Source organism: Amia ocellicauda, chromosome 4 (genome assembly GCF_036373705.1).
Source record: "Amia ocellicauda isolate fAmiCal2 chromosome 4, fAmiCal2.hap1, whole genome shotgun sequence".
Classification (NCBI taxonomy): Eukaryota; Metazoa; Chordata; class Actinopteri; order Amiiformes; family Amiidae; genus Amia; species Amia ocellicauda.
The window spans coordinates 25,488,961-25,515,856 of record NC_089853.1 but is presented as its reverse complement, the minus strand read 5'-3'; the positions used below and the strand labels follow the sequence as shown (position 1 = coordinate 25,515,856).

General features: G+C 35.0%; 1 long non-coding RNA gene across 2 annotated transcripts in view; it reads right to left on the bottom strand.

The window, feature by feature from the left end:
- The window catches only part of LOC136748133 (uncharacterized), a 45,683-nt gene that overhangs the window by 12,030 nt on the left and 6,757 nt on the right, over window positions 1-26,896 (bottom strand). The window contains exons 1-2 of one of the 2 annotated variants that reach the window (XR_010816563.1): window positions 20,043-20,117; window positions 6,740-6,882 (exon numbers count right to left, since the gene is read on the bottom strand). This is a non-coding gene — a long non-coding RNA (uncharacterized LOC136748133). Of the gene's footprint in view, window positions 1-6,739; window positions 6,883-20,042; window positions 20,118-26,896 lie in introns of those variants that run through there. The other variant, XR_010816564.1, reaches the window with a different exon arrangement.

Here is a 26,896-nt window from a genome sequence, read left to right as displayed (position 1 = left end):
AGATGACACACACTGGCCTGCATCTTTTGAGTGTCTAATTCAATTTGCAAGGACAATAAAACCAAGAATGTGAGGTCACTGTCTGAGCTGAAGTGCTGTGGGACGTTTTTGATGTTTAGGAACACTTTCACACTTTCCAATAGGCTTCTCATGTATCATGTCAGAGTGACCACAATGTTACCTCAGACACATTGGATCATTGTGGTCTCCAAGGCTCAATCGCAAAACCCTACTATGAGTCTTAAAACAATTATTCCACTTGATCACTGAGCAGTTGACTTTTTATTTTATTTATTATAAAAGAAAAATATGCAGTAAATGCCTCACAAAAGAAAGCTGATGTGAAAATGTATATTTAAAGTCTAGAGTTTTGGCCTGAGACCAAATGCACATTCCCTATTTTAAATTAGTGCTTTATGGGGAGATTTCTGTAAATGCTCACTAAAAGCTAGTTAAATCCTACTAGAAAAAACAAAGGACCAAATATCCACTCTTCCAAATAAAGAATAACACAGTGTACTAGAATTGCTACTGTTATACTGTTAGCTATTTGCTTTTTTACCCATATTACAAATTATGTAATAATTCACAATCTGCTGTTTGAAGAAACCATATCCAGCACAAAATGTTTTAAAATGATTTTGATTAAGTATGTGTTTGTGTCTGCATGTGTGTATGTTTATATTATAAGTTTTTAATTACTGTAAAACTAATGTATTGATTAGTATGTTTTTATACCTAAAAACAGGGTTTGAATTGAGGGGGGCTGGGGGAGTTTTCTCCCCCTAAGATAGAATATTTAAGTTGGTGTGGTCCCATGATATTTCATTTATTAAAATTAGCAGCACCCCCTGGACTGCACTTCGCCAGCACCTTGGGGACCCCCCAAGACCTCTGACACAATTCGGACACTGCCTAAAAAGGTGTAATATATCAGAAATATATTATTTGAATTACTGGTACTAAAGCCACATTATCAGGAGCCATTTGAAACTTTCAGTGATATATTATCTATCTATCTACAATGTCTACACCTCCTTTCACAATTATCACATTCTGTTGCCTCATAGCCTGGAATTAAAATGCATATATATATATATATATAATATATAATTAATCTACACATCCTACCCAACAATGTCTAAGTGAAAAAAATATTATAGAAAGTTATAGAAAATTCATTAAAATTTTTAACTGAAATAGCTTTGGTGGATTAGTGTCCCCTTGTCATAGCAATCCTAAATTGACTCAGGTGTAACCAATAGCCTTGACAATCACACACCGAGTTAAGTGGCCTCCATCTGTGTTAAATTGCAGTGATTCACTTGATTTCAGGATAAATTCAGCAGTTCCAGTAGGTTCCCTCTGCTGGATAGTGCATTTCAAAGCAAAGACTTTAACTAAATTAACACTAAGAAGCTTTCTATAGAACTTTGGGATGAAGTTGTTGAAAAAGACAAGAGTATTAGGAAGTAGAAGGTGTATGGTACCACCAAGACCCCTAGATCAGGCTGTCCCTCCAAACTGGAAGACCAAGCACGAAGGAGATGGATCAAAGAGGCTACCAAGAGGCCAGTGGCAACTTTGGTCAAGGATGGTCAAAGTATGCATGTGACAACAATATCCCACACACTCCACAAATCTAGCCTGTATGGTAGGGTGGCAAGAAGGGTGCGATAACTCAGCCCACCTTGAATGCCATTTGAATTATGAAAAAAAAAAACACTCAGGAGATTCTGTAGCCATGTGACAAAAAGATCTGTGGTCTGACTAAACTAAAATGGAACTTTTTGACCTAAATGCAAAGTATTATGTTTGGCTCAAATCCAACACAGCACATCACCCAAGGAACACTATCCCTAATGTGAAGCATGGTGGTGGCAGTATCATGTTATGGGGATGTTTCTCAGGGACTGGGGCACTTGTTTGGATAGAAGGGGACATTAATGGAGCAAAGTATAGAAAAATCCTGGAGGAAAACCTACTGCCCTCTGCTTGAAAGCTGAAAATGGAACAGAAATTTGCCTATCAGCATGACAACCCAAAGTTGCTTCCACCAAGTATTAACTCAGGGGTGCGGAGATTTGACCAATTATGATATTTCAGTTTTGTATTTTTATTTCGTATTTTTTGACAAAAACAAAGTTTTTCCCCTCAACAGTGTGGAGTGTGTAGATAGTGTGTGGATAAGTGGAAAAAATATTAATTTAAATGCATGAAGCTCTGAGGGACTGACACAACAAAATGTGACAAGAAGTTCAATGGGGTGTAGACTTTCTATAGGCACTGTATCTATCCATACCTCATCCATAGATATTTCCTGTTATGTTGATTCTGTAGTTCTTTTTGATATTTATTTATTAGGTAATTATAAAGGAGAGATTATTTTGGTTAATTTAAATCATACAGTTACTCATAGATCTGATTAACTGTTAAACCTTAAATCTTGTTACCAAAAGTTTATTTTTTCCATTTTTTTTTTTAAAACCATCATCATCATAAAGTCTCTCAAAAAATATATATTGTAATCCTGCTGTATTGTAAACGAGAATTTCAATAATTGACTAAATGGAGTAACTGAACATGCTTATTGTAAAATTTAAACACGTGGAACTTCCTGGATCAGTTTCAATAATAATAATTACCTGTACTTTCCACATGATGAAAGTAAACACTAACCTAGTCAATCGATTTGGATAAAGAAATACGTTAGATGCTTCTAAGAAAACATTAATCATATTGTGCTGTTATCATGATGAAAATGATTAGAAAAACATTATTTATTCTAATTAATTAACATCAAATGTACCAATGAATAATTCCCAGTGCTTTATTATTTTAAACCTAGATGATCGGGACAATAGTGGCATGTATGTGTTTTTTTATTTTTACATAATTTATACTTAAAAAGAAAAGCTTTTCTGTGTCACCAGATTAAAGCTGTTAGCACTAGCTAACTAATTTGATTACAAATTATATTAAAATGTCCCGTTTCTCTCACTTTTCCTATTTCATAAAATATGTCTGTCTTATGTAGTAGTAATAGTAATAATCTAAAATATGCCACATCACGGAATAAATCTTATATTTATGAAGATTATGAAGAAAGATATACGGCGTTTATAAGTCTCGATGTCTGCCTAGTTTGATCAATTCAATGGAAACATTGAACTCTGAAACCCATACCTGGATACCTTATTAGTATCTTGGTTTACAAGAGCATGTAATGTTCTGAATACTTATCATTCTGCAAGCCAACACAACATACAGATCACTTACTTACCCAAAGGAAACAGAAATAACAGTATAGCCTTTGATGTACACATGGTACATGGTAACAGTGTGCTTTTTTAATTAACCTCACAACGGATACATCAGCGCTGACCCTATAGTTCATTCTCAAGTGCAGTATATCTCTGACATTCACGTTTGTGCTCATTGCAATGATTTACTCTGTTTGCGAAGCTAATAAAACGTTATTGTGTTTTTGCTCAAAAACACGTGCAATCAAAGCTTATGCATTCACTTAATAATGGCGTTTAGTATTGTCTTGGTTGGGAGCCAAGCTATTTCAGGAAATGCTATGAGTGCTGTACAGGGCCAGTAGGTGTTATTTCCCAAGTCATTGCAGCTGGCAGCCATTGAAAAGTGTTTTTGTGTCGAGTGTTTTAACAGGTCATCAGTGAGAGTTGTTTTAATTAATTCTATTAAAATATAGCTTGTCGTTAGATTGCGCGACTGAAGTCGCTCGGTGCATAATGACTTAAGCACAATTGTGGCAAAAAGCCCATCATATATTTTGATCCTGCAAAGTGATTTCGTGATTTTAATGTTACACAAATTAAAAGTTTATTTTCAAATACAGCGTAATGTTTTATTTCTCCAAGTTAATATTGTCGACTAAATACAAATACAAATACCATATACCCGTATACCATATAAGTAGGCTAATTTGTAACTTTATTCAATTGTATTTAAACAAACAGAACTACAACAGAGACACACTGCATGCACTTTATTGCAGTTCCATAAAATGGATCAGGGAAGACGGAGATATAAACAATGTTTCTCCAGCTGTTGTTCCGCGAATGGATGATTCCTAATTTTTACTCCATTTATTGGGGGTGGACAAAGAAAGAGAGAAAAATGCCATGTTAACTAGTAAGACAGACCTCTAAAGTTATCTTTCTTTTGTGATTGCCCATTGAAGAATAAATCCCAGTAGGTGTAAAAACGTGCTAATTGCTTTTAAGTTGCCAAGGCTATTGCTTGTTACTTTTTTATAGACCCTTGCAGAAGGCTGACCTCAGCCCTTTGCTCCTGTGCGCAGCCCGCGCCTTCTCCCGCTCTCTCCGCCCCATCATTGAGAGGACAAGGGAAAAGGCGCTTGAACAACGTGGCCACAGTTTACCGGTCAAGTGCCCATTGTTAGGACCACAATGTGTCCACTCTCCCTACGTATTGCCTTGCCCTCATTCTCAGTCCGGGCGCCCCAGAATGTGATGAATAGACCCCCTGTTACCATTCTGGAACACTCCAATTAAGTGGACACTCGCTGCCATGAGGTCCGAGTGTGGCGTGGTCCAAGACAAGAGCGCATTCCTCAGCGTGGGAAAACAAGCGGATTTGTTGGTAGGGACTAGAGCGTGGGAAATGGGGGCCACTGATGGACAGTTACTGTACCTCTAACATTGAAAAGGTTATAGTTTTTATTTTAAATGTAATTATTTTAGTACAATATTTTGTCCTAGTACAAAAAAATAACAACAATTATAATGTTCAGCATTCTTTTTTTACTTTAATTACTAATTATTATTATTTTTAGTAGTAGTAACCTCTTACAAGGAGACTTAACATACTGCAGTTATTATCACCAATAACTCTTTAAGAGCTACTTAATACTGTTCCTGTTATATATGATTGTTGCCCGTTTAAGTCATCTGTAATCCCAAATGATTTGTGGGAGCTACTTTTTAGCAGTTAATTGACATCTGTGCTCAACTAGTGTTAGCGACAGGGAGACAATAAATGCTTGGATCACGATAGGAGCCCTTTGGAATAAGCTCCAGAACAAATCGCTAACATTATTTGGACTTGAGCTAGTGGACAGGTGAGAGTCACATGAAAACACTGCGTTAAAGTAGATTAGGCTCTACACGTTCCAACTGTTACTTGGTAATAAGGTTCTATAAGGTTCCTCTGGAGACGTCAAATAGCTCAACATTTCTCAGTTCCCATAGTGACTTTTCCTTTATATCTTCTATGCCCCACAATTACACTTTATATGCTCAAGGTTGGAGCTCTTTTCCTGATGAACTTCAGTAGGTTGGTGTTGAAATGTGTGTGAGTGTGTTTGTGTGTGTAGAGCTAGTAGAGCTACATCTCTTTGCTGTCAAGCTGTGTACCTCCTGATCTATGCTCTGGGGCTACAGGCTGTGGAAATGTAGTGTGTTAGAAAAACTGACCAAGTAACTGCTAGTTTTGATAGAGAAATGAAGAGGAAATACAAGACAGACAGAATATTTATATATGTGATGCTGAGTTGCTCATACTCTTGACATGCTAAATACTTTATTTTATTCATATTAAGCATGTGTCTGAATTAGAACAAAAGCTAAATCCATCTGGCCCCATGCCTAAGGTAATGAGAATGTTTTTCATAATGCCATGAATCGAAGACAGAGTTCAGAGTAGCTATTTGGAATGTTTTATTATGATTAGGCCTATCAGTTTATAGTTAAAAATCCATTAAGTTAAATTTATCTCAAAGCATTATATCAAACAGTAGCATATTCTATCCTGTGCCATGTGACTGTATATGGAAACCTTTTCTCTGCCATTATGCTGTGTCTAGTCATGGTGGCAAAAGTTGTATCTAGTTTTGTGTAAATTGATGTTACATCTGGGCCATCCACACATGAGGTCTCCTGGGTTGGACTTGACCAGTGCCTCTTGCTTAGGTAACTGTGACCTGCAGTTAAGTGCACCACTCTTTTAATCTATTATCCTTTGTGATCCTTAATGTAGTGCATCCGAATACATCTGTTCCTTGTTTTTGTTTTTTTCTGAAACCCTGAAAGCCATGATATTGTGTAACTGTTTGGGCGACATAGGAGAAAACTAGTATGTTTTTGCTGATGCTTTCATCTCTTCACATCAAAGTGCATGAACACTTCACTCAACACCATTACAAAACTTAAACTTCCCACTATCTGTATTATGCATAGAACTGACCTTGGCCACAAGCATGTCCGTGGCTCGGTATTGACACAGAACACCTGAACAAATTTGTTTTTCTTTCTCCTATCTTATTGTTTTAAACACACGATACCTGAACCTATGTACACCAAAGATATAGATATTCAGAAACGATTCAGAATTTCAGATAGACAATATGGATTATATTTCCATCATAGGCTATATCTTTCATTGACAGTCAGTCCCTATTACAGTTCTCCTGTACAGCTGTTCTTGGATTTGTATTTACTATATTTAACCAGGGAGCATCATTATCAGCCTATCATTTCCTTTGGCAAAGTATACCTGTACTGACAATATGTATTTAAAACAATGCCTGAGATCTGAGACCACACTTTAGACAGAAAATAGAATCCAGGGCAGTGTGTTCTGGAAGCTCCAGGTATTCTACAGCCAAAATCTCCTCCCACTGGGTTCACGCCAGATGCTGCATATGTTAGTTATTCTGGAGGACAAGGAAAACTGTGTACATGCTACTCACCCTGAGATTGGAGAGAAGGCTACACAGGGAAACCACAAAGCTCTACTGGGCAAGCCTCCCATACACAGACCTCTTGCTCCAAGGAGTTTGCTCTGGCAAGACTCCCTTTTGGAAGATCTCCAAATTATCAGTCTGATTCATTTCTGAAAAAAGAATAAGAAATGAGTGGCCCTTCTGAGGTTTAAATGTGACATTTACCAACTGCAATTCATTTAATTTTCTTCCTGTCTATTGTGGCCAATGAGCAGCACAGCATAGGACCTGACTTTAAGGTGCACAGTTTGGGAAAATTAATAAAAAAAACATTTCTGTTGAACCGTGAAAGTGATTTGGAAAAGGATTTGGTTTTGAGTGATTTCTTTCCAATTTGATAGTACTGAGAGAGAGAAAAGAACAAATGCACATTCATTTTGAAAGGGAAATAAAACACACATGAATCTTAAAATATCCATTGCATGTTTATGTGTATAATTTGTGTGTAAAGACAATAAGATGTATCAATTGCAGCATATGAAAGCTTTGTTTTTGTTTTTATCACAAATATACTATTATACTTTAAAACAATTACCATTTTAGCCCCTTCCTGAGCTACATTTATTCAGTGCATTTTTAATTAAGTTTTTGTTGTGTATTATATACATTCTTATTCTGATTTTAAACAGGCCAATCTCAGATTACCAGTGGTACCAGTTTCTTGGATGTCTTGTGTACATATACAAAACTACAAAAACCGTGAATGCATTCATGTTATGAAATTAATGTTCTGCATTCAAGCTATCTTTAAAGGAGTAACTTGTCTTTTCATCATTCAATGATAAACAAGTTTTCAGTTCAAATTGTAGTATATTTTTGACTGAGATTTTAACCTTTGAAGCTCACTTATAATGTTATTAATGGTACCTTGATAATTATCTAAAATGGTTGCTAAAGCGATGTCCTCTCTTTTAAGGTCAGACACTTATAATTTCATTATTGTTTACTGTGTTTCTCTTGTTTTACAGTTCTCCCAAATTTATTAAAAATTGTTCAGTTTTTAACAGTTAACATTGTTGGCTACATTTTAACCAGACTAAAAGCTAGTCTGCACATTATATAACAAATCGCAAAGAAAATCACCTTTTATTGTCTAGAAGCACTGTATTTATATGATTACTATTTGATATATTCCTCACTGTTTTCTGAGTAAAGAAGAGCTGCAGCTCTCCACAGGTTAACACACAGTCCATAACCAATATAAAGTTAATAATAAAAAACTAAAAACTGACTGCATTATTCATAGTTAGCACACATCATGTAGTTTTCAGTTTGTTTAGCATGTTTAATTATTAACGATTGCCAAACATTTAGCAGTCTTTCAGGAATTCAATCAATCAATCAATTAATACTTAGTATAGCGCCCTTCGCAGTGTAGCCACAGAGGACTTTACAGATTGAATATAAACAAACAAATAAACAAAATGAAGAACGAAAGAACAAATAAATCAACCATAAATAATTCAATATAAATAACCTGCTTTTTTGTCATCTGTTCATAATGGGGATTACTAATGTGTAAACCATTATTGATTCTAGGTACTTTCCCTTTAGCCCAGCAAGACATAGGTCCTGCAGTATTTACTAAGAGCAGGCCCTGTAGTATTTTACCATTAAGCAGTTGAATAGTATTTTACATATTCACAAAATATTCTTAGTGTTTAAAAGTTAAAGCAAAATGTGCCTCAACTTAAACGGCAACGGATACATCTAAAACAATATGGCATCAAATATGGGATAAAAATACCCCCTTTTGTGTATATTTGCTTTTTAAAAAATAGTTATTTTATACCAAGCTCCGATCCAAAATATTCATAACTAACTTAAATAGATGTCCTACTTCTACGTGTTTTAATATATAGATTTAATGTTTAAAACAGAACATTAACCTTTTACTGTAAGTTTTGTTTACCTCACTTGTTGCATTTCTCAGAGTATTCTTCAGACAGAAGTACAGTGTACAGACAGTGATAAATTATGCAAAGCTGGACTTGACCTTGTCCTTGTATTGAGTCTTGTGTGATTGTGTTACTTAAATAACGAAAACAAATTCAGCCCATTAACAGCACTCTGATGTTTAAGGTCACTTACACATATTCAGAATACTATCAAATCGATCAGTGAAAACAGCACTACAAAAGGTGTGCTAAATTAACACTTTTAATACAATTATGCGGTAAATTAATATTTTTAAAATTTGTATGTAAACTGACTGTAGTTATGATGCTCATTAATATCTCTGCAGCTCAGCTTCAGTCTTTTTGACAGCTAAGGTACCAAAGTTGGCATGCTACTGGATTAAACTCCAACATAGCATCTAAAAATGTGCACCCACTATATTTGCTCTTGTTCCAAAGCTATTCTGAAAATAAATGACTGTTTAAAGTGTTGATCATTCATGACTATTTGTTTATGTATTTAGATTTATTTATTTTTGTGTTAAACCTGCTGGTTTTTTTTTTAAGTATGAATTGTGCTGGTTTTGGAAAGCATGCACATACACACATACTCACACAGAGACGTATAAATACACATCATTGACCAATTCATATATATTAAGCCAACAGGAACCCTTTCATTTCTACTTGACATCACCCTAATTGTTGCCAAGGTGATGACCTCGGTAAAGCAGCCACATTTAATTAGCAAGGAAGAGTGTGCCAGTAACACTGCACTGCAGTACATTAACAAAACCCTCTGTCTGTCACGAACAAGCATTCCTGATTCCTACGCAGCCTAACCCCTTTAGTATTTTTTCCCTTCAACTAAAGGTATCAGGAAATAATTATTGATCTGTGGCACATGCACAATCCTTCAGAAAAGATTGTCACCCGGAAACAGGCTTTATTAAATACCACAGTGTTATCAGATAGACTAAAGACATGGCCTTGTTAGCGAGATTTAACAGAATCCTGAATAACTCATCTATATTTAAATACGCAGACTGATATTTTTAGATTGATTCTGTACCATCTAATACAGGATGTTGTGCCAGATCATCTTAAAAAATTCCTCTCTTTATGTTTTAGAATATAATAAGTATTAGTACCATCATCATCAAAGACAGTTCATTTGTTACATTTTAATATATTAAGGCCTGTTCCAAAAATCTTTGCGTTTTCTGGTGAGCTATGTAACGTTTTATCAATATTTGCAATAATAATAATAATAATCATCATTTTAACGTTATAGCGTTATTTCTAAATAGATCGAATAACTGCTATATTGTAAAGGCAATGAAGGAAACGCTGCAATGCAAGAGCCTGTATCCCTCCTCACCACTCCTCCCCCCATCCCCGCCCCTCTGCGTTCCTCAACGCGGGCAATGGGGCTGCTGCCCGACCAGTCAAAGGGGACTGTTGCTTGTGCCACCCCAGAGAAACTAGGTGCCATAGACAACATAACTGTAACTGAAGACGTGGACATTGAGTCTCGTTTATGGCTATTATTACAACAAAAGAGATTGTCTATTGAAATGGAAGAGCGGCGTGGTTTCGTGTTCAGGTGTTTTGTTTCGCTTTCCAAAATAGGGGTGACGTAGAAGGGGGCGTATGCCACCTATACAACACCCCGCAACACGTGCTTAAGGATCACTTCAGGATTTGAAGAGATCCGTCTGATGTTAAACTATGTATTTACAGATTGCTCTTGTCTTCTATACGCATGTATTCATAACAGAAATAAACAAAACGGTCGTTTATGTATTTAAGTGTGTATTTATTTGTACCCATTTATTGATTGTAAAAACCTTTTCTGGTACTTTTTGAAAACGTTAGCTTTTGGCTGCTGTCTGCTGTAAATCTCTTGGTCCTTAAATGTTTTCGTGATGTTTTAATTCGCTCATCACTTAAGATATCGGGAAAGTCCTGGATACTTTCTGCAAAACAATGTGATGGTGACGGGTTTGAGTGGCTTGATAGGAGAGTACTTTCTTTGTTCTATCACAATCATTTAAATACGCAGAATGTAATTATCAGAAGTTGAGTCTGCGCTGGAGCACTACAACTAATTTTCTTACGAAACCATGAATCACGCTTTACTTATTCCATTACAGTGCTAGTGCCATAAACGTTTAACAAAACATCCTTCAGCCCAACATACTTTAAGAGCACATATATTTCTAAGCTGGGTGACAATTGAAATCAAATGTCTTTTCCATTTTGGCATTAGACTGTATCCAGCCTTCTCTCCTGTTATAGTTAAATAGCCCCGGGTGTCAAGGTAATATGCCTGAGCTGAACACGAAATCTAACTCCACCATGGCATATTCAACCAACTTTACAGCTTTTTTATCTAATAAGTACGTTTTTCTTTCCATTACTTTATATGTGTGTGTGTTGTGTGTGTGTGTGTGTGTGTGTGTGTGTGTGTGTGTGTGTGTGTGTTCAAATATTAAAAACAAGTTTTACTTGTATTAATTTTATGAGTATAAGCAGTTAATTGGAAACATAATGACTCAAAACATTTAACAATTGCACGTTTTAGTTTTCTGTGTTATCGTTATTATTTTTAATAATAATACATAGGTATTGTAACATTTAAAAGCAAACATTATGACATTTCAATTTTATTAAAATGCCACGTTTGCACTTTGTTGTTAAGTATAACATGGCACCAGTGTTAAATATATGAAGGTTACATTCTTATTTTATATTAGTTGTGTACATAATTATAAATGATCGGTTTTAATATCATACATATCAGTGTATTAAGTACTGCGGTCAATTTTAAATAGTATTATTAATTAATCTTATTATTATTATTAATAATTATTATTAGTATTATACTTCAAGCTCTTATTTACCTTGCACGATACTAAACATCGTAATATTAAAATTGGGAATGTTATTTATTGTCGTTGTATCCATCCCCAGAACAAGCAATTGTGCGCATTTCTTTACAATGTGCAAGGGAGATCGTCAGTAATCCAATTAATTAATAAAGCAGCCATTGCGCATTTCAAGCACAAAGTCCATTGCCATTTCGACAACACTTCAGGTTACGAGCAGGATTCTGTATCCCAACTCTTGACTAAACAAAGCCCCTCTTTGTTCAGGAGATCAATGTGGGAGCAGGTCTAAAGTAAATGCACTGCTGGCTCTGAATAAGGTACCTGTTAACACACAGCCTGATTCAGCACCATTAGTGTGGACAGCGCCACTAACGCCTTTCTCTCGCTTTCAAGTGCAACCCCCAAATTCTCACTTGGAAATGTATGGATTATCATACAGGGAATGAAAGAAAAATATTGAACTTTTAATTGAATGCAAATTCCATTACAGATCTATACAAAACATGTCTGTTTCATGAATCTTTTCATCTTTGTAATCTTATTATAACTATTATTGTATTTTAAACATGTTATGTCCTCTGTGCCTTGTTGCCTTATCGCCTACTAGAACAGTAGTACAAATAATACGTCCTTGATGTTTCATTTTGATTTTTAATTTCTCCATCATGTAAAAAGTACACTCAACCATTCTGTTTTCATGTTCTAGAACAATATTAAATAATTCCTTTTAATGTTTAGTCCGTAAATGTTCAGGTATAAGCAATTTGACATTGATATGGTATTTTGTAAGTCGCCCTGGACAAGGGCGTCTGCTAAGAAATAAATAAATAAATAAATAAATAAATAAATAAATAAATAAATAAAATACTATTTTATTAAGCCATGTATTTTAAATGTACTTCATCCTAAACATGTTTTATATTTTATAGAGTGCTACAACCGTGCTACTATCGAAATGGTTAAATCTGTAACTAGGAACCAGTCGTACTATATTATTTAAATTTTGACTTTTTAAGCCACACGGTCAGGATGACTGAGTCCAGCTTGCGGGGATGCTACCTATCCAGGAAAGGTTACACGTCATCTTCGTATTTCTCTCCTGTGGCCAGTGGTCATTTGTACACATTTGGTTTGCAATACCTTTACCAGCAATATATGGCATTTTATATTGTGACTGAATTTCATATCTGATTCGGTACAGTAATATTTTAAGTCTTCACTAGCATGTAATTAGTAATTTTGATCTTTTGCATACTGTACATTTTAAATTCGAAGTCTCTGCTGCCACTTATACTTCATAACCTATCCCCAAATCATGTTTCTAGATTTAATGTTTTGGAGGTATGTTCTGAAGCAGAGTTATTTACAACTTTCAGACAATCCATATAATTATTAGATTATACCCATATTTAATATGATTTTTCTTACACTATTCAATGTATATTGTTTGTTTAATTATATATTTTAATTAATATTTTATTCTAATTATAAACATCACATGATCAATCATCAAACACTTTCTTAACGATTTGTGTTCACTAAAACAATCCACGCCAATTAAATAACACAGTGATCAGTAAAGTGTTCTCTCTCTTTTCTACCACTGGATTTATATGAATGTCCTTAACCTGTACTGAAAGTAAGATTATAACTCAAAAATGTTTTCATTTGTTCCAATTGGTTTATCTGCCATCGGTGAGCGGTTAGCCCTATACCTTTAAAATATAGAAATGATTGGATCCTTTAATATTTAAATTATTTATGAATCGTTTGAAGACAAACGAAATTCATAATGAAGTAATTAAATGCTACTAAATTGTATCGATTGAAGTAAAAACAGCCTATATAATATTTTAATCGAGTTCACGTAATTCATCTTTTTTGATACTGTGTTTACGAAGAAGCTTTATTATGTATAGTGTTTTATAATAAACGTATTCTCAATCAATTGTATTTTGCAATGTGGAACTAAGTAGTTTTTAAACTCCTTAATTACGTAGTCTGTGTATTTAAAGTCCCGATCATTATAATCTCGTTTTATTTTGGTTTGTATCACATGTTATTACTATGGGTTTAGTTCTACAGTGTGCTTCAATATATTAAAAACGTGATGACGAAAGTTTCTACTAAACATCAGAGGAATTGTTTTGGTCTAATGTCTTTTAGTCGCTTTTTCTGTCGAACACAGAATGGACTTATACCAATAGAATTCGATCCGTTTGAGAGTCTTTAAGATAAATATGTTTTTATTAGTTTATTATTGTATTGTATTTGATTCAGTGCAGAAAACAAGTGACATATTTCATCACTGGGGGTGGACTATTGATTATGCAGATATGTCCAACACAACATATATTTCTACCTGTATTTCTTTTCTACCATTTTAATGTAATCTTATTTTCAATTATTCTCTTGGCCACAACTGAATACATATCGGTTACTCAATTGACTTAAAAATCGTTGTCCAAATCATGGCAGGAAGTATTCGAATTAAAAATGATGATAAATGTAAGAAACCTATTGACAATTTACGTCGCCATGATTTTCTACTTAATTCAATTTGTACTTCAATGCAGTGAATATGTATAGGCGACATATATGGCTTATGTGTGCATAAAGCTTCACCTATGTATCTAATATATGTTCAAATATTTGCCTTTGCAGTCATATATTTCGGGTACAATATGTGGACATTGTATAACATAATACCTATCATAATGACCTTTAACCCGTTTTCATTGCGTCAGGGTCAATATTAAATCAGTTAATTATATACCATAATCCTAATCTTTGAAATGTCTTAAATTTCCGTTTTCCCGTGTTGCGTTGCGTTGCATATTATTATATAGTATTTTTCATGTATTAACATTTGTATATATCATCGATCATTTAATTAATAATAATAATACATAGTAAAATCTAATGTCACGAATCTACTCTTTAAATGTTTCAACTTTAGATGGAGTGAGTTGTATAGAATCCTGAAAAAGGCATGGAAAGTATTACAATCCTAAAATCGTTTAATGCACTCAGTCTTCTGATTCTACATACAGAAGGTCCCTTTCCGTTTTAATATAGTAATTTAAATTGAAATTAATTTGTTCTGATCTCAGACCAACGTTTGCTATGGACTAATGTATTTAATATTTATTATTTCCTTCATACATTCCTACTGTAGCAACTCTCGTTACATGTTGTCACAGCTTTTATTTAATTATATTAGGTGATTCTTATATTCCAAACATTAACCAATGAGCACGATATTTGGAATAGTTCAGAACATATTGGCGCAATTCATGACTCCAAAACCAGTTCAGTTTACATGAGAGCTACTGTGTAAGGACGTTACGTATAATTGTGCTTTTCATATGACTTCACCTCATAAGGAAATGTAGACCTTTTGTTCTGGACAGTAGCCAAAGATTGCACCTGAAGCTTGCCAGTAGTGCATTAACAATATGGCTGGCAGTGTTGCAGATGTAATTAAGTTTAAAACGAGGCTACGCTGTGTGGTGAAAGCTGTTAAGGCATCATAAATAGTATTTTAAAAATCAAATTACATAAAGATACCACATGTACTCTTTTAATAAAGTATTACAAATCTAATTGATGTAAAGCACGTTGCTTTACAAGATGACGGGAAATCATGACGTGACTACCAAGTGTAGAGGCCTGACGTGCATAAGTGCACAAGTTGCTCTGCTCTGCAGTCGGGTATTTCATTACTGTTATGTCGATATTATTACTACGTTGAGCTGAAGACTTTTCGGAAAACAAGTGGTCATTGTATGTAGTTATAAATAGAACATAACTGACTATTTTTTAGCAAATTGCATTTATATTAGTTCGGCACAAACATATTTGGTTTTGGTGAGTTTTTGTTAGATCAATAAATATATTATAATGAAATGTAAAAACATGGTTATTGTTTTATTTTATTTTTAAATGAATGTTTTTGTTATCAAAATCGATTGACTCCTATCATGTTTCTTACTCACAGTATGTTTTGAGTCCAGTCATATCGTTTTTCTCATTTATCATATATATATATATATATATATATATATATATATATATATATATATATATATAAAGTTTTTTCACTTATTCCCCTACAATTTTTAAATGTAATTTAAAATTTTAATATTATTCATCTCTAGCTAAATAATTACGACATTTCTGACAGGTAGCGGTGAATATGATATGAATTAGAGCAATATCTTAAATAGCTGAATGACTTAAGAAATAAAACACAAGGCGCTGTCCATTCAGCACCATAGATACACATCCAAGTGAAATCACACTGCCTGTAGTACGTACAGGAGACACTAACACAAATGTTATTATTGTTTAATTTATATAACACGTTCTAACAAAGTTAAAAGGCGAATTAATTTGACTTTTAACGTGATAGCCAATGTTTCTATGCAATTCATGGTGTTCATGGTCGTTTTACTGTAGCCTACAAGGGGCTGGGAGGGGGGTATTTTCTTTAGAACTGGTGAAAACAGTACTATTGTTACCCTTATTTGGAAAATTGGATTTAAAAAAACAGTAAACGTTAGTTCCTATAATTAAATTATCATTATTATTGTTGTTGTTGCTGTTTAGCGGGTCATAGAGTGAAACATTAAATGTGTCCATAGTAGATGGTTGTATTTCTACTATACCAATATGTATGTGGCATGTACCTGACTAAAACGTATTTTGTGTTTATCAATTCATTAGACTTGAAATCATGATAAATAACCCTCTGAGGTGTCAGTGGTTTGGGAAAAAAAAGTCAGTGCCTGCAGAGACACTCCAGTACACGTGACCTCTTACTAGAACATCTATTATTCAACATCAAGCAGCGCGGCGCGCACTGACTGCGCCTCTCGGCACCCCTCGGCACCCTTCATGTGCGGGGCTGAGGCACAGCAAGGAGCACACTGCACACATCTGGAGGGAGATGGGTCGGCCAGGCGGAGGGGAGCTCTTGCTTATCAGACACTGTTGCCTTTCCTTGCAAGAAGTGCGCTTACACTAGCTCTGGTGAAACTCTAAAACATGACATCTACATTTCGAGTCCACTGCAGCAGATGTCGATAGATTTTATTTAAACAGACATCTGGTCAGTTGGTCTTAACAGCGGTTTTCAGATCCAGTAGCATCCCATTAAATACGAGGAACAACGTGTCGGGCCAGTGCATGTACCCTATAAAGAATAATCCTATCTGATTCTCACAACCCCCGAATTACAGCAAAGGCAGAATGTGGTAGTATTATCTGTGTCTTACATTTGGCGAGATTTTTTAATTGATTTTGTTCCTTGCTCATATGCAATGAAGGATATTCTTTTTTTATGACTAAATATACCAATATCATCATCAGTAATGATACTATTTTTCCACCGATTCCCAAACCACATATTGGTGTTTCTCTGTCTTTCATGCTTCTCTGTGCTTCCCCTGGAATAAAGCTCCCGATATCATGGCTGCCATCCTTCCCCTCGTGGCGAAGTAAGGAGCATTAGCAAAGCCACGCAAACCTACGTGTCGGTAATAATTCAGGTCTGCAAGCCGCTCGCCACGAAGAAAATGCTGGGCTTGAAATTGAGCTCGCTTTGTTTTTATCTACATACATGCAAAACAGCATGCATATATGAATTGTATATCCACCCCTCTGCCCAAAGAGGTCACCTTTTCCCTCCACTTCTGGAATGCATAAGTAGACACGGGGTCTGCCCCCCCATCGGCCTAGCTCTCGCCCTTCGCTTCGCAGCCCGCCCACCTCTGCGTCTCCGCTCTTGCGTTTCTCAGACAACCGATGATCTCGACACATCACACTGCTGAACTGGCAGCGCACACAGCCACTTCTGTGCAGCACAACAGCCTTATTCCTCCATTTTGCATCCACAGTGATAGGACTTTCGTGGCAGTGAAGGCTTAAATGCCGTTAAAGCCTTGCGGTTTTTCCCTTTTCCCCCACAGCAATGTATGCGAATAAAAGAAAACGCCTTGGGCTGTTTATATTGTGATTTCTTAAACTGCAGTTTTAAGAGATGCATTTGCATGAATCCTCTCACCGTTTACTGTCTCGTTTTGTCTTTTTTCTTTTTTGTTTGCTCGCTGTCTCTCTCTCTCTCTCTCTCTCTCTCTCTCTCTCTCTCTCTCTCTCTCTCTCTCTCTTCATGACAAACAAGCGTACACACAATGAGTGTTTAATGCTGGGCAATTGGGGAAACGATCGATGGCGACGCTGTAACATTGCAACGAAGTCTTCATATGTACCTGATCCTGTTTCACTTCATTTAAAAGTTTGTTTTTTTATGTCTGTTTTACACCCAGTACAGAAAAGACAGTGAATACGGTGATACAGTTTCCCCAAAGGAGACGTATCGTCACATAAGTTTTCACATTGCAAATGCTCCCTAATCTAGGTTTTCAATGAGAACCGGATTCTGGTTGCTGCTGTCAAACAGTGTATGTTCTCTACAACGTAAATTGTTCACCAGCACATAGTAGTTAATATGTTAAACTGTGGGAAAAGGTATGCCAAAACAGCGCTTGACTGAAAAGGCATAGTATACATGTAAGCTTGTTTGTAATTTAGGTGTACTTAGGTGTAACTCGATACTAGTTTTAGAGAATTATCGATTTAGGCAATCCATGCGTATCGATACTTTATATTTAAACTGTACATGTCAGCAGCATTACACATATCAGTGAGTTCTGTTTTTTACAAGATCATGTATAACGTGTAAACTTGCTCTGTTAACTGCCTACTCACAGGTACCCAGCTGCTGTTACAAGTCAACGATATATGTTTAATGCTCTACTTGTATAAGTAAAATTGAATAGCCTCCTCTCTGTTTCCCTGTCGAGAAAAATATTAACATTGCCGAGTTGAATAATACTGAATAATTTTCTAAGACCATTTAATTTAAAAGCCATTGCACTGTAACTATGAAGTCCTTACATTATTTATGTATTTTGTTTGTATGCTCTTTTTTTGTGTGATTGATGTTCTGCAAGAGTATAGACCACAAGAAGTCTCCTGCAAATGGCATGCTCTCAGTCCTCGTCAAAGGCAGACGATATAATCAGTTACACTTGTTCCATTTTCTTTGTGTACAGTGACTTCATTGTTGAGAGAGAGGAAGTTGTATTGCTATTTGTTCTCACCCTTTATACACATCTCCTGTTAACCTCTGGAGACTGGCATCATACCCACTCGCTTGCGGGTGACGTGGACACCCGCTTGCGCAGCCTCCGTGAAAGAATGAACATTTTAATCACCACTCTTATTTAAAGATGCTAACCATGCATACTGGTGTAAAACATATCGAAAGGCACTTATACACGCAGCCCCCCAGATCACTGTCGCAAGACATAACCGATACTAACATTGCCTTTACTGTATTCTTTACATTAATTAAAAAATAAAAATAAAAATCTGGATTTGCCATGCCGTTTTCTTTATTATGCAAAAACTGCTACTTTTTTATTTTTAAGCAATGGTTACACTTCCATAAAACTGTCATACATATTACTGTAAAATACTGTGTACTGGCCATAGACACAATTTGTTTATGTTACCAGATTGTCCTGTGAAAAAAAATTGCATTTATTTATAAATGTAGTCGGGAGGCTTTCGTCAAGAGTGTAGTGTGAGACCTCGTTTTTGTATTTAATCTTATTAAAAATGGCCATGTTTTGACAAAATAAATACAACTGTGGACCCCCTCCCAAATACTACTGCTACTGCTACTACTACTAATAATAATAATACGGACCCTTAATATAACATACAAAACATAAAATATATATTATGATGATTGCATGCTTGTATAACAGATACATTGTTAGGGGTATGTCAGGTTAATAAAGATTTGAGTTCAATTTAAGTGCCAAATGTCATTTCTACTCCGAACTCTTCTGCCCTACCTAAATATGAAACTGCGATTTTGGTTTCCTGTACAGCAAGTAAGCAGATGTTATTTTACGTTCTCATATTCTTCCAGTTCGTCAGAAATCACACAGGCTAGACCACCTTTTGATCTTTTTCTTTCCTTTTTGTACAACAATTCATCCTCGCCCAGCCACTTTCATTTATGTTATTTTCCCTCCCTGCTCTTTCGTAACTTCAGCCCCTTTTGAGGAGTTCAAAGCTGTGCTCCAGAATATAAGTCTTAATTTTAATGAACCCTATTGACCACACATAATTAACAATGCATAGTGATACCAGATCTTCCAACCAATTGAATGTAGTCCCTGTTAATGAGTTAATGTTATACAATCGTTTTTCATAAATCTCTGTTTTTATCTGCTATTGTTCATACCACTTGATATAAAACCAACAGTGTCCTACAATTCACACTGGTGTGGTTTTAAACTACTAACACGTATTTTACATAAATTATTTATCTATAGGTTTATTAATAACGTACACATTTGAATATGTGTGTGTGTTTATATATCTTACATATATACTCACATATACACGATCCGAGATGATGCAATGTATTATCTGAAGGCAATTCCTATTCATACGGATTTCTCTTTGTTAATCAGTGTGCACAGACTCTTTGGTGGTTAGCAGTTAATTAAAACCGGAATGTTGTGCTGTCATTTAAAGAAACAGTGTCTATTTTTTTCTCATGTCAAAAGTTTTCCTTGTTTTGTTAAAGCGTCTGATTTTTAAAATTATTATTATTATTATTATTATTATTATTATTAACTGAACATCGATCGATTATACATTTATATTGGTGTATATATGTAAGTATATATATATATATATATATATATATATATATGTAATTCGAGTAAATGTCACTTAATTATGCATTGCAAATACTGTGCTAATACCATATATTAAGATTTTAAATGAAGGAACTAGAAATGTATTTATTTATATATGCGGTGGACAAAGCATTAGTTGTAATATACACATAATTTTAATCCATGAATAGAGATAATTTTAGATATTTGTTTTTTATTTAACCCAACAAGTGTACTTATCTTTTCACATGCAGGCTATGTAACTATTCCTGTTCTGTTTTACTGTATTCCTAAAAAAATCTATTGTGCTCAGTGGTGTCTTTGAAACTTGAAAACATTTTATTTAATATATTTTATAGGAGGTGTGATTAACAATTTTACATGCAGTAAGTAAGGAATATCCACACACTCACAGATGATGTGGTGTTATATTACCCCTGAGTGGATTTGTAATTTGTGACGGACCGGCTGTCAGTCACTGGAGTTGGGTGAACCTCACAGGTGGCTGATTTGTAAGCATAATCGATTTCCCTCACCCTCTTTGAAGCAAGTGATGATTGGAAAACAAATATTTGACTAAGAAAATTGACAAAAGAAGCTTTAATACATATTTACAAAGGCCTGCCTTTGAAACATACCCTAGATCACAGAGAAACTCTTTCACAGACAGGATTTTCTTTTAAGTGTTACTAAGGGATAAAAGGGTTTCTACAGTTTACAACAGGCACCATGCTCCCCGACAACTACATTCCTCTGAAAGCGTATATATGTAGATGCATATACACATACCCACTGTTAAAGATCACTTTAAGATACTAATCCAAGCAGTGCTATACATACATGTATACCTATATATACAATTACTCACATGCATGCATATATATATATGTGATTATGGGTGTATTATTATTATTTATGTGTCTACTAGCAGACACCCTTGCCCTGTTTGTATGTCTGTGTTGGTGTTTGTTTGCTGTGTGTGTAGAAAGGGAAATAGAGGAAGCACAGTAATACATTGTAATACTCTTTTATAACAGCAGATTTATGTGTTGTGCTGTAAAACTGTGTTGTATTTCACTGGCCATCTATCCAGAATTGTTTGTATTGCTTCTTAAAACATCGTGTGTTTTTCTTTTAAACATGCTCACTTTTACTGGATACCTATCTGTGTGTATATATGGAACACTATGCTATGGTACAGCACAGGACCATGAATAGCCAGGCTCAGTAAGTTTTCTTCTTTTTGTTTCGTGGGTCTGAAAAGACTCAATAGTTGGGAAAACCGTTCTAATTATATAGAAGCACAGCTTATTTAGGTGATGAAAAGGGACTTGTAGTCTCATAGCAGCCCCTTAAATTTGCCAAATAAGGAGCTCTAATGATGGGGTGAGAAGAAGTGAATGCCTAAAACAAACTATAGAGGAGCTAAACTAAAGCAGCCAGGGGCTTAAGATATATTAAATTACCATGATTAGGAATTTAGGCATGGTTCAAGCCTGTTGGAGAGGCTGGGGAGCCTGAAAGTGGTGCTATTCATTTCTGGGGAGAGGGGTCAATAGGTCGGAGAAGTTCACAGGGCCTGTTTCTATTCTTATGCTAACATATAATACAGGCCCTAATGCTTACTGGCTTGGAAGATATAAATGATTCGGCAATAATCCCAGCCCCTCTGTTTGCAAGGAGAGCAGCTCTATAGCTAATTGCAGTCTGCCTGCTTTTCATTCAAGGAGCTACCATAATGATGCCTGTGAAATAAGGGCTCAGTTTTTCTGTGCTCTCCTTTTTTTGCTTGTAGTTTGTGAGATACACGATTGTGTTTTGATATCAGGGTTACTTTTCCTTGGTACTGAGTGGCGTTCATTTAATTTTCTGTACAGACTTCAATGAGTGGGTATGTGTGTGTGTGTATGTATATGTGTGGGTGTGTATATATATATATATATAATGCTCATGTTCAGCTCTCACTTTCAGCTCTTAAAGTATTCTGACTATATGAACTACAATAACTATACTGAAATCAAATTGTTGACCTTTTATTTGTAATACTCATATAAATCGTAGGCTTAAACGTTTTAGAATTTCACACCACATTTTTTTAGGCAATAAGTTTACTTATGGGATTAAAAGCCACATTGAATCAAAAGATTAAGTTGTGTGTGTGTGTATATATATATGTGTGTGTATAGTGAAGGGGTATTGCTTTATTCTCCCGCCTCAGTCTAGCACAGTAATATCTTAGTGTTTGCAAGAATGTGGATCTTGACTGACGCTTTGTACAATAGGGCCTATTTATCTCCTTATGACAAGCAGAAAATCCGTGCAGAATGAATGAATTAAAACAAATGACCATCCGCCTCCACGTGACCGCACACCTGCATTCAGCAGTAAACTGCGCGGGCGATGTTCTGCTAGCACTTTAAACCTGATCTGGTTAAGATTCACCTTCTCACCAATAACGGCAGCTGATTGCAACCCAAGTGAATACCAGGGAGGGACTTGGACAACGCCTTTTCTCCCTCATTTACTTTATGCATTTATGCATTCATATATACGACATTTTGTTAGACTAGTGTTCATAGAATACCATTGTACATTTAGGAGATTTCCAGAACCATATTATAGTCTATGCTACAGACACAAACAATGTGGACCAGCTAATTCAAAATAATAAAATATTATTTTATATAATGAAAAATTGTAATTTTGATTGTTGTTTTTATTTTTTATTAAATAAATAAATAAATACCAACTCTTACATTACGTCTTAAAGGACAGGAATTTAAAAAAGAAAAAAATCTGTGTATCTATCCATCTATCTGTGTATCCATCTGTCTGTCTGTGTATATATTTATTCACAGTGTTATTCTATTGATCAATTACTTTTTAAATGAAAATAGAGCAAACTGAATTCAATTCAAAGGATTTACAATATTGTATTTTTGTCTGTTATGGCTGTTTACTGGCTATCATTGAGTCAATTTGTGTTTCATAAAATATCCCACTACAGATTACATGTTCAAAGCTTCAAGAGGAGACAACGTGTTTCCTTGAGGATGCACGCTTGTCAGTGATGTAAAATATATGCTTAGAAAAGTTTACATTCCTATGTCGAGGACAATGTTTCATGCAAATCCTGTAGAGAAAATCCCATTTTGCATGTTTGTAGCGAGCCAAAAAATATAGGTAGAGTTCAAGAACAGAATGAGAAAACCACTGGAGATCCTCAAAGGAAATAATCGGTGTCAACTTCATTCAATCTACTTCATACATTTGGTCATTTGGGAATAGGAGGGCGGCCCACCGTGACCCCTTGCTCCCATTCTGACCTTCAGGTCTCATGGCTCTCTCCAGATTACCCTCTGGGGACTGACGCCTGTGTCGCCCTGACATCAACACGCTCTTCCCAACAGGTTTCCGGGTTGTGTTGAATAACACTCCACTAGCATTATAGACAATAGGAATGCTTTCTGCAGGCTATATTATTATTATTATTATTATTATTATTATTATTATTATTATTATTATTATTATTATTATTATTAAGTAGAAATAATACAAGAGGCATGTTTTTGGAAAACATTGAAGTTTTCTATGTTAAAAATATGAAGGTTGGGCCATAGAGGCCTGTGACAGCATTGTACTTGCACGTGTCCCCTTGTCCCACTGTGTGCATCACTTTCCTAATAGGGACTTGTTGTTCTATGTAACCGTTGAGACGCTGTATTACTAAAATTGTTTTAAATATTAACTATGTGCCTAATGAATTATTTATGCAAATAGTTATCCCTACATGATTCAATACTTTGTAGCTATTCAAGTGAAAATGTTGCCTCATATGGCAAGTTTCAGAAAGTGTAATTCACCTTTTACATTTTCCCATGGTGTGAAATGATTTTGAAGCTATAGCTATACTGTATAATTCTGCACTGTGTACACACACGGGGAAAAAAATTACTTCCTTCAAAAAAGCAAATCATAGCTTTTTTAAATACTTACGTTTTTAATTATATTAACAATATTAGACTTAATGCAACTAAGATAATAATAATAGCATAATACTGAGCACCTTGTCATAAATATACTGTTGAGAACCCTGATCCTTATCATGTGGTCAGGTCCAGAATCACTGGGAGGGTGCACACTTTTCATAGCTTTCTTAAGTTCTGGGAGTGTGGTCAAATATTTAATCTCCTATAGAGGTAGGAGGAATCTGCCCTGTAGAAGCGCACGTGTCTCTTTACTTCCCTCTGCAAGGCCCATTGGTCCTTCTGCAAGTCAGGTCATGACCTTTGCAGCCTGTCTGTCTGACCTGACACTTCAGAGTTCACAGTGCAGAAGGCTCCCTCAGCGACCAAGGGTGGACACAAGGTTAGGGCCGTCCAGCATTCCAGCACAGCTTTCCTCCCTCTCAAGAACAGTACGAACATACCCTCACAATCAGTGACGAAGGGCTGATACCCACTCACACCAGAATTGGGACCAGTAATACGGTGTATAATAAATACAATGAAATTTGGGGGTAGCGTTCCTTGTCTGTTGTTAATGCTGTAATGTGAGATATGTCTGTGTTGTACAGAAAAAATATGTGGTCTGTTCCATAATGTTTTGCAGTTGATGTCTGATTGTTTATTTACAATAATATACTAAAATCCATGAATACAACAGTGTTGTTTTTGTTACTTAACATATTCTAGTTTTGGGAATGAAAGGTTTACAGTTTCTGTTAATGATGAAAGGAACAATAATGGAGTTAAGACATGCTATCTGTTTTTATTATGATGATTATGATGATTATTATTTTTGGATATTATTACATTTTATGTTTCTGAAAATAACCTAAAATATGTAGACTAAGCAAGCTTCTAATATTACTTGCATACATCTTTCACAGCAATATGTTTATTTGTAATAGCCTTCTTTGATGATTGGGTGCCTATAATACGAACTGTTTTCTGAACAGGCCTGCACTGTGTCATTGTTATTTTTGATCATATTATGAAGCAGAATTAATTTGAGTTATTTTAAAGTCTGTCCATTGATCATTTGATTCTGTGTGTACAGCTGACATGTACAGGATTATATGAAACAGCTCTTAATGGTTAATTATGGAGTTCCCCATAAGTAAGTTCGTTTTCAGATTACTAGCTTTGTATTTATCCACATGATCTGTTAGGGTGTCATCCAGATAAGTCAATCAATTATGTCTTTAATACTTCCCAATAACAAGATCACTTTATATCCAGGATCAGTAGCTTGTGAATGAACACAGGGGAAGCAGGTGAGCAGTCTCTAGATCCTTGATATCCAAAATGAAGACAAAACTCTGTGGATCAGTCTATATATCTATTTTTTAATATATACTAACATATATCTAAATGTTGTATACAGTTTTTTAATACATCACCACTGTGGTTGTAGTATATCATAAAAAGGTTTGTGTTTGATCTTAAATCCAAGATATATACAAATCGTTTTGAACACTGTGTTATTTGTAACTCTTTGTGTATGGGGGCAAGTTTCTAATGTTTAATACAAACAGACATTAGATTGAAAACATACATAAGACCATACATTCCAAGTCTTAAGTTCCTAAAGCTGTGTTTAGCGAGTTTTTTTTAGCTAAAATAACTAAACTGTTTGCCATACAATGTTTTGTACAAATACACTTCCATTATGCAATATCTGATTTTGTGGGATGGTGGTTGCTAGTGGGGGTGGGGTTGTTCAGATTTGAATTATGGGTTCAGATTTAGAATCTTCAGCTGTGTAAAATAGGTCAAATATGGATAAGTCATATGATGCAAACATTTAAGTAGAAAGATTATCATTAGATAATCCAGGCAGACTCCAATGTATCAGAGGGCTGCTGCCGCATAGTACCTATATATTTGGCATTAGCACCTTTTGACTCAAATGCAAGGCTAGCTGTCTTTGTAGCTGCTGAAGACAAGTACATGTATTGTATTTGTTGTATTTATGAGCAGCATTAACCAGGTCTTAAATCAGAAAATATTAAGCCTCCATGTTATTCATCATGGTTTCCATATTATTTTATATTTTTAGTTGAAGAGTTTGTTAATTTAGTCTGTGAGCCATTAACCGAATTTTGTTTTGTTTGTTTTGTTTCCAAATGGGGAAATACCCTATGACCTGTACATTAGGAATACATTTGGGTCTGTATTTAGTTAAAATGAATTACACTACAGCACCCCTGATCAGTGTCCAGTCGTTTATGATAATATTTAAAATCAAATTAATTTTCAGTCTAACTGTCTTTATGTTAATTCATTGCTGTCCATCTATGTTTATAAGCATATGCAAACAAAACTATTATATTATCCACAATACAATTGAATTGATTTCTTGACAGTTCAGTTTAGTAATATTTATATTATACAATTACACACAAAAAGTAAAAATAAAAATACTACATGGAAACATAGAAACCTATTGAGATTGAAAGATTAAATAAAACTATATATTTTATAAGCAATGAATGAATACAATTAATGAATGGATTCTTAAACTTAAAAACAGAAACACCGAAATTAAAATCCCAGATAATGA